Source organism: Porites lutea, chromosome 9, assembly GCF_958299795.1.
Source record: "Porites lutea chromosome 9, jaPorLute2.1, whole genome shotgun sequence".
NCBI classification, from domain to species: Eukaryota; Metazoa; Cnidaria; class Anthozoa; order Scleractinia; family Poritidae; genus Porites; species Porites lutea.
Genome location: NC_133209.1, coordinates 12,445,035 through 12,452,769, shown reverse-complemented (window position 1 = coordinate 12,452,769; position 7,735 = coordinate 12,445,035).

Below are 7,735 nucleotides of genomic sequence, written 5' to 3'. Positions count from 1 at the left end.
TATGGTCGAAATTCTGGTTAACGCGCTAGAAGAGGTAATAGCCAAGACACTCGGCGACACATTGATCGATGCACTTTATGACACGGTTGCAGAGGTGTATCACTTGGTGACACACTTGGCGCGGTGCAGAACTAGCGACTTGATGACACACTGGACGATGTGGGGGCGACGCACTGATCGACACGATGGCTAACAAACTAGCAGATTTGAAAGCTAATACACTTCCGACACACAGCAGCAGAGGTAGATGCCAAGACACTTGGTTACAAACTTAGTGAAAAAGTGGTCAAAATGCTAATCGACTCTCTGGAAAGCAGAGGTTCAGAAGACGCACTTAGTAAAACATCGCGAAATATGCAGGCTTAAGCAGTAGTAGATATGCCTGCTGACACGCTAGCAAAAATAGAGGCCGCCGAAGTTAGCGACACGCTTGCGGATGTGCAGGGCAAGGTACCAGTTCAACACCGGCTGCCACAATAACCATGGTAAAAGCCAAGACACTTTCGAAATACTCGGCGATGTGGAGGCCGAGGCAAAGAGCAACAAAGTGGGCATTGTGGATGCGAAGGCACAGAGCAAGCAGGAGTGCAAACGGAAACATTTGCAGACGCACTAAGTGCTGAGGGAACGAGGCATTGCTCGAGAAATTGGCTGACATGCCTGCAGTAGTGGAGAGCGAGACACTTCGCAACACACTAACCGATGTGGAGGATGAGGCACTGCTTGACATGGTGGCTGACACGGTGAGAGTGGTGGAGAACGAGGAATATGTTAAAACACTAAGTGATGCAAATGCCAAGGCCCTAGTTCATTACAGAAACGCGCGCATTCAAAAACGTCGATCGTGAAAATGCAAATAAGTGAAAAATGACCTTAATTTAGTGTCAATCAAGAAATCCCCTGGGTATATCCCTTTCCTGTTTATTGTTCCTGCTCAAACAGCCGCAACATTTGCCTATTCTTCGATGAAGAATAGAACTTCACGCGACTAACAATAGCTCAGTCTGTCTAAATTTACTCCGAATTAGCATGTGACTTTTTGCTGTTAAATGCTTCAAATTTGAAAAATCCTCGATGATTGTTGTTGATTTTGCCGTAAATAATTCAATGCACTGACTTAAAATGAATTTTTACCTTTACAAACTTCATGTTTCGAATCGATCGATGAAATATGAGCGCAACCAATGCGTTAATAGTTTGTTTACATTTTGTCGCGGGTTTTGGATAATATTATAAACCTTAAAATTTACGGGCAAATTTTACGGAAAAGCACTCTCACTTACATTCTTCATTTAAGATATTGATTTTAGCACAGTATAAGGCAAAATTAAGAGCGTTATTTTCTTTAAGAACGCTATAACTACATATTTAATGGCCAAACCTAAACAGCAATCTAATCCGTCTTTTGAAAACAACTACAATATCGCTTCTTATAATAATATTTATAAACGCTGCAAACATTTTTATTCAATCTTATCGAGTGATTTTCGTGAAGATGAGTTTTTAAGTGAAGAATACTTTGGTTTCTGATAAGCTTTAATTGTTTTGCCATCGAAACAATTCGCACGAGACTACCGAATTCGCGAGAGTTTTATGTTAGTGCACGAGAAAGAAAACTTGCTTCTCTTTGCATATTAAACATTTTCTTCTTTGTTGCAATGACAGACATTCTAACTCTTAAAACAATGGCAACCTACTTCTATTGTTTCTGCATTGTCTCTTGAAAGTGTGAGAATAGTTAACCGCTGTGAAGTTCATAAGAGGCCGAAAAAGACGGTAGTCTTTGAAACCTCGTTTTTGCTCGCAAAGCCTAATGGGTACCCCACTTTTCACGGGCGACGTTTTTCAATGGGCGCGTTTCTGTAATGTGACATGCTGGCTGAAACACGAGCGCAGCTTGAAGCTAAGACAGTTGGCGACACACATTAGAGTATTAAGGTAACGTTTGCATAAAAATGAAACTTCTTAAATTATGGAATTTGTCACATTATTCTAAAGAAACAATGTCCGAGAGGTCTATTTACCAAAAATAAGCATTTCGGGTCAAATTGTCTCCGAGAAACTCCACACAGATTTTTTAAAGTTTTTTTGGGTCGAACACAAATAAGTTTGAAAGGGTTTTGTATGGAGTTTTCTAAACATTACTGGGCTACGATATCAGAGACAATTGGCCCCGAAATGCTCATTCTTGGCAAGTAGGCCCCTTGGATATTGTTCTTTCAGAATATCTTAAGAAAAGCAGTCATTTTAGAAGTACTCTAGGCGAAGTGGAGGTAGAGGCCGAAATTTCGGGCGACACACTGGGCGATGTAGATACAGAGGCATCTGTCGACACGCTGGTTAACAGCCTGAAGATGTGCATGTCAAGACACTTATGGCCACCTAACAAAGTGGAGACTGAGGCAGTGGTCGACACCCTGGGTTACACGATAGCGGAGGTGGACGCTGAGAAACGTGGAGAGACACTGGTCGATGTAAAGACCGAGGCACTTGTCAAGACGCTCGCTCACACGATAGCGGACGTGGAGGCTAAGACACTTAGAGACAAACGGGACCAAGAGGAGAGCAAGGCACTGGTCTTCGTGCTGGCTGACACGTTTGCCGAGGCTGCCCCGAAACACTAGGAGACATGATGGCCAAGACACTGCTGAATACGCTGACTGACCACTAGCAAAGGTGCAGACCAAGAGAATTGGCGAAACACAAAGCGACGTGGAGGGAAAGGCACTGCTTGACAAGCTTTCCGACTCGCTTGTAGAAGTGAAGACTATGAGTATTTGGAAAAACTGGGTAATGTATAGGCCAAGGAACAGATCGACACGCAAGCTGACACACTAGCAGAGGTGAAGGACGAAACTCATGGCAACAAAGTTAAAGATTTGGAGGCCGAAGCACTAGTCGTCACGCTGTTTAACACGCTAGAAGAAGTGGAGGAAAATCAGTTGGCGACACACGTGACGAAATGGAGGTCGAGCCACTAGTCAAAACGCTGGCTTACACGCTTGTAGAGGTGGAGGCCGAGAAACTTGGAGACACATTATTCTATGAAAAGGCCGTGGCACTGATTGTCGCCTGCATGACACGTTAGCAGATGTTGACACAGAGAGATATTACGTGAAAAACTTGGCGATGTGAGGGAGGAGGCACTGGAAAACCCACTCTCTAACGGGCTAGCAGAGGTGGAGGCAAAAGTCCTTGGCGACACACTGGACAAAGTGAAGGCCAAAGCGCTGGTCGACGTGCTGGCTGACAAACTAGTAAAGATGGATGGGGAGTCATGTATCGACACACTAAGCGATGTACTAGCCCAGACACTGGTCGACAACTAGGCTCACAGAGTATTACAGGTGGAGGTGGTGACACTTGGAAAAAAACCGTGCGATGTAGAGAACGAGGCCGTGGTTGACAAGCTGGAACACGCTAGTAACGGTGCAGCCTGAGACGTTTGATGACACAATAAGGGATTCAGAGACCGAGGTCCTTGTTTACAGCAGACTGACACACTAGCTTTGCTGGAGGCCAAAACACTTGGCAACACACTGGGTAATATAGACGCCGAGGCACATGTCAACGCACTAGCTGAGACGCTATTAAATGTAGAGACGAGTCAATGAGCGACGCACTATGCCATGGAAAAGCAGAAGCACTGGCCGGTAGTTCATTTATGTAACGCAGTGGTCGACTTGAAGTTCGACACTCTAGCAGTTGTGCAGGGCAAGACACTACTCGACACGATAGCTTACACAGAAGCAAAGGCAGAGGCCGAGACACTTGTCGACACACTAAGCGAATAAAAGGCCAAGATACTGCCCGACACAGTAGCAGAGGTGGATGTGGAGATACTAGAGGTATTGGAGGTGGAGGTGGAGATACTGGTTGACACAGTAGCAGAGGTAAAGGTAAAGAAACTTGGCAACACAGCGGCGGATGTGGAGACCAAAGCAGTCGTCGAGATGCACGATGACAAGCTTGCAAGTGGACGCAGAGAGAGTGGACGACACTCTGGGCACTTTGCAGTGCGAGGCTTTGTTGAACAATCCGGCTAACAGACAACAGTGTGGAACACAAGACACTTGGCGACACACTAGGCGATCCTAAGGCCAAGGCACTAACCGTCTCGCTGGCTGCTACTTTTACCAAAGTAGAGACGTAGACATTTACTGACGCAAGGGCCATGCGGCGGACGAGACAGAGATACAGGCGCTCGCTATCAGGCTACCAGAGATTGTTGCTAAAACCGTTGCAATATACTAAGCGATGTCAAGGCCGATAGAATGGTCGATGACCTCCTGAAAGGCTAGAGGGGCTCAAGTCTGAGAAACTAGGCGACAAACTAGAATAGGGCCACACTGTAGCTGACGTGCTAGCCAAGCTTAAGGACGAGACACTTAGCGCTAGACTTGCTGATGTGAGAACCAAGCCACTCGGCACCGTGCTGGCTGACTCGGAAGCCCACGTTGTTAACAAGAAACTTGGTCATAAATTTGGCAATGTAGAGGCCGATGCACTGTTTAAGACATCAGCTCGTGCGCAATAAAGGGTGCAGGCGGAGAAAGTTAATGAAACTCTAAATTATCTGAAGGACGGGACACTTGTCTTTACGCTGGGTGCCTCGCTAAAAAGTGTTAATTCCCAAAAAAAATTGGCGAAACACTGACAATTTAATGACCCAGGCACTTGTCTACAAGTTGGTTGAAAGACGAATGGTTTTGGCTCCGAGACACTTTATGACAGACGGAGCAATGAGAGGCCTAGGTACTGGTCGACTCCTGGGCTAATGCACTGGCCAGGATGTAGCTCGAGACACTTAGAGATACACTTCGCAATGTGCAGGCCAGGGCACTAATTCAGACGGTTTCTGACACGTTAGCCAAGGTATAGGCTAACACTCTTATTAACACTTTGTGAGATGTGGAGGCACTGATTAACATGCTTCCTTGCAAGCCGGCTAACACGACTGGAGATCAGGAGTCCAAGAAAGTTGGCGACACAATCGGCGAAGACAGGGCCAACGCCCTGTCGAAAACGCTGGTTGAAGCAATAGAAGTGGTGAAGGTCGAGACATTTGGCAATACACTAAGCGATGAGAAGTTCGAGGCAATCCTGAACATACCAGCTAAAATGGTAGCAGACTAGTCGACACTCTGGTCTAAACGTTAGTTGAAACTCTGGTCAACACGCTGGATGAAACGGTAGCAGAGGTAGAAGCCGAGACGGTTCTCGACACACTGGGCAATGTGGTCGACGACGCACTGCTGGACACACTAACTAACACGCTAGCAGGAATGGGAGCCGAGACATCTTGTAACACATTGATCGCTTTGGAGGACTAGACACTGGTCGAGACGCTGCCTGAAACAGAACCAAAAAGGAAAGGCGGAGACACTGGCCTAGAGATGTGACAATGTGGGCGCCAAGGCATTGGTCCAGACTCTTCGCTGCCTAACACATGGCGTCACAGTAAGAGATGTGGAGGGAGAGACACTGGTCGACACACTGGGTGTCAAGCTTGCAAAGGTGAAGGCCATGACACTTGGCAACAAAGTTGGCGACGTCGAAGCTAGGGCACTGCACTACACGCTTCGTGACAGGCTAACAGAAGTTAAGGCCCAAACAATTGGCGAGAAACTAAGCGATATGTATGACAAAGGACTGCAACGCACACCAGCTGACACGCTATAAAAAGTGGTGGGGAAGATACTTTTCAACAGACTGGGCGATATAGGGACCAAGCCATTAGTCCTTGCGCTGTTTGACGCACTACCGGGTTTGAAGGAAAGAAACTTGGTCAAACACTGGCTAATAAGTAAGCTGGAGGCTTGGTCCACACGCTGGCTTCCACGCTACAAGTTTTTGTTGCTGATACGGTTAGCGACACTAAGCGATGTTTCGGTCGGAACATTGGTCGATAACCTAGCTGATAGGCTAGAAGAAGTGGAATCCGAGACACTTGGCAACAAACTTGGCAATCTGAAGGTCTACTTACTCGTCGTGAAGCTTGCTGACACTATAGCGAAAATGAAGACCGAGTAGCTTAGTGACGGACTGGCCGATTGAAAGGCCGAGGCACTGTAAAAAACGCTGGTTGGTACGCTAAAATAGAAGGTAACTAGTGCATTTGCATCATACTAAGTGATGTAAAGGCCGAAACAATGGTCGATAACCTGCTGACAGCTAGAAGAGCTGAAGTCCGAGACACTTGGCGACAAAGTGAGATATAAAAAGGCCAGATAATGATCGTCGAGCTGGCTGACACGGTAACCGACGTGGGGGCCGATACATTTTTAAACACAATCTAGGATGCTGAGAACACAGTACTGGTCGACACTCTTGCTGATATTGTTAGAGAAGTGAAGGCTAAGACAGTCGGTGACACACTAGTCGTTTTATAGGACAGAACGCAGAAGTTTAGCAATGTAGAACCCGATAAGCCCCTAAACATACTAGCTGACACGGTAGAAGAGGTAGGAGAGCGAGAGAGTTCGCAAAAGACCGTGTTTTTATGATTTAGGCACAAGTCCTTGCGCTGGTTCACATGGTAGCCGAGGTTTACGGCAAGACACATAACGAGACGTTAGCCAATGTGGGAGCCGAGGCACTAGCTAACACAGTTATCGATGTGGTAGAAGAAGCACTAGTACAAAGCCAAGACACATTTGACACAGTGGCCGAAGCGTAGGCCGAGGCTTTGGTCCACCCGTTGGCTGAATCGCTGGCTGGAGGGGAGGGATAAACACTTAGCGAGAGATTGGACGATGCGGAGTCTAAAGCTGTGGTTGAAACGTTTCGAAGCCAAACACTTTGGGTAACGCTGTCTATGTGTAGGTCAAAGCAGTGGTCGACACGCTGACTGATTTCCTAGCAAAGTTGGAAGCCGGGACGCTTAGCGACACTCTGGACTATGTGGCGAAGGAGGCACTTGTCGACATGCTGCCCAAAACGGTAGCAAAAACATAAATCGACACACTTGGCGAAAAATTGGAAGAAATAGAGGCCAAGGCACTGGTTTAAAAGTTCGGCCATTAGACTAAGCATTGTAGAGACCAAGCCATTAGTCGCCCTGCTGTTTGACGCGCTAGCTTAGGTGAAGTCTGAGAAACTTGGTGACACACTGGCTGATGTGCAGGCAGAGGCGCCATTCCAAAAGCTGGCTGCTACCCTAAAAGTAGTTGTCTCTAAGACAGTTCACGACAGATTAAGCGAAGTCGAGGCGGGAACAATGATCGACAACCTGGCAAGACGAGGGGAAGGTCGAGAGACTTAGGCAACCAATGGGCGACGCAGTAGCCTGAACACTGGTCCAGGTGCTGGCTATAACGCTAGCAGAGGTAGAGGAATAGACTGTTCGTGACACAAAACGACAATGTTGAGGCCGATGCACTGCTGGACACACAAGCTAAACCCGCAAGAAGAGGTGGAGAGAGAGACACTCGGAGAAAATTTGTGCGATGTTAAGACTTAGACACAAGTCGTTGCGCTTATTGACTAGGCAGTCGAGGTGGAGGACGAGACACATAGCTAGATATTTGGCCATGTGAGCTGGTCGTCCGCTGCAGACACGGAAGTCAAGGTAAAGAACGAGCCACCTTCTTACACACAGGGTCATGTGAAGGCAAAGGAGGTGATCCACACGGTATCTTGCAAGCAAAAAAGGTGAAAGCGAAAAAATTGGCAACAGGCTGGGTAATGCGGAGTACCAAACACTGGTATACACTCTCCCTGACACGCTAGCCGA